The sequence below is a fragment of the Elephantulus edwardii genome, unplaced genomic scaffold (genome assembly GCF_000299155.1).
Source record: "Elephantulus edwardii isolate Elephantulus edwardi_28Jun2011 unplaced genomic scaffold, EleEdw1.0 scaffold00496, whole genome shotgun sequence".
NCBI classification, from domain to species: Eukaryota; Metazoa; Chordata; class Mammalia; order Macroscelidea; family Macroscelididae; genus Elephantulus; species Elephantulus edwardii.
The window spans coordinates 558,504-560,239 of NW_006400246.1; the positions used below are offsets into that span (position 1 = coordinate 558,504).

At 31.5% G+C, this 1,736-nt stretch overlaps 1 pseudogene; it reads right to left on the reverse strand.

Annotated features, from left to right (window-relative positions):
* LOC102860110 overlaps window positions 1–1,736 on the reverse strand; it is a 16,194-nt pseudogene that overhangs the window by 13,436 nt on the left and 1,022 nt on the right.

Genomic DNA, 1,736 nt, shown 5'->3' on the forward strand with positions numbered 1-1,736 from the left:
ACATATGACAATAATGGTCAATTAATACATGTGGTTATATTCTGATCACTTTTTTTATCAATCTATTTAATTATCTATGTATCTATATATCTACTTCTCTTTTGACACATCCATCCATTTATATATATTTTATTATGCCTAGATGTCAAGGTATGTGAAATAAATACAGTGATTTAGTCCAACAGATATAGTAATATATAACTTTCATTTATATTTTTGTAGATACGGTGATAAATGCATGTATATTATCTTTTTTTATACATATACATGTAGATGAAAGGGACAATACGTATGTAAGTATGCATGTATATGTGTATATACAAGTATATATACATACATACGCATATCTTGTAGAGATTCCAGTATTTTGGTGCAAATGTGCAGTTGTATATATACATACATATATTCATAGAGACTGAAATAATCCAAATGCACATATATACACACACATATATCTATAAATCTGTAACAATAAAGCTGCATATATCTACTTAGCTATTTATTTCTAGCTTTCCATCTCTCTCTCCCTCCCCCCGTCTTCTCCACTGCACCTTGTTGTTTAATAAGGCCAGCTTTTCCTTTCTTTCTTTAGTGTATGTAAACTATGTTACATATGGGATCGCTTTTTATCTTCGTATAGTGTGAGGTTGATTATTAGATAGCATAACTGTTATTTCTTATTCATAATCTGAATCAATAATTAAAAAAAGGACAAAGATACTCTTACTAGCTATATTATTTTTCCCAATAATGAAAACAATACCATTACATGAAATTGTTCTAGTAATATTGATTGTGGACTTACACAGTCTAAAATCTGGTTTGTAATTATTACCCTCAGAAAGATGAGTATGTATAGTACAAGTTCCTGAGGTGTCACGACATAAGTGTTAGACATCTGGGTCAGTTCTTTACCGTGTCAGGATTGTTACTGATCTTGGCTTCTGCCTTGCACTGTGCATCTTGTCTTGCTGGGGGGTGCTACCAAGAGTTAATTTGCCCCCTTTGAAGTTTTACTGCATGATCTTGCTATGTTCTTGTTTTTGGCTTTTTATCTTTTTTCTTTTTTAATTGAAGTTTTATTTCATGATCTTGCTATCTTCTTGTTTTTGGTGGGTTTTTTTTTTAATCTATATTTTTTATTTCAAAGATATACCTTTCCATGTTTGGTACAAAGCCCTGAAGGTACAGGTTTTCTTTAAATTACACCCTTTTTCCATTCAAACAATGTGTCTTCGAATATCTTAATTTTACATGATTGTCACATTGGGTTTGAGGCACAGTTTAAGTTCCCTTTAAACTGTAGTGTCTTTGTAAGAAGTAGTTCCAATGTCCACGCAAGTACTGATAACTTTTCCTATAGAGGTGTTTAAAGTTGTCAATGTCTTTTGACCATTTTACTTACTATTTCCGTATGTTACAGTTCTAATTTAATGCCCATCAATCTAGGGTTGAGATAGAACTTTATCAATACCATCCTCAACTCTAGATACAAAAGCATTATATTTCTCATGTTTGTTTTTCTTTTAAGAATGGTTTTCAACTCCATTTTCTGAACTTTCCTCTTTATGGCTAGTTTGTCAATAGGCCTTACATGTACAGGCACAGCATCAACAAATTGTAACTGTGATAGTTATTGTTTCCTAAGTGATGTCCAGGCTTTCTAGATAAGTTTACTTTCTCTATATTTGTAGCTTCATTAGTCCACTAGTTTATAAGGCATAAATATGTTACAG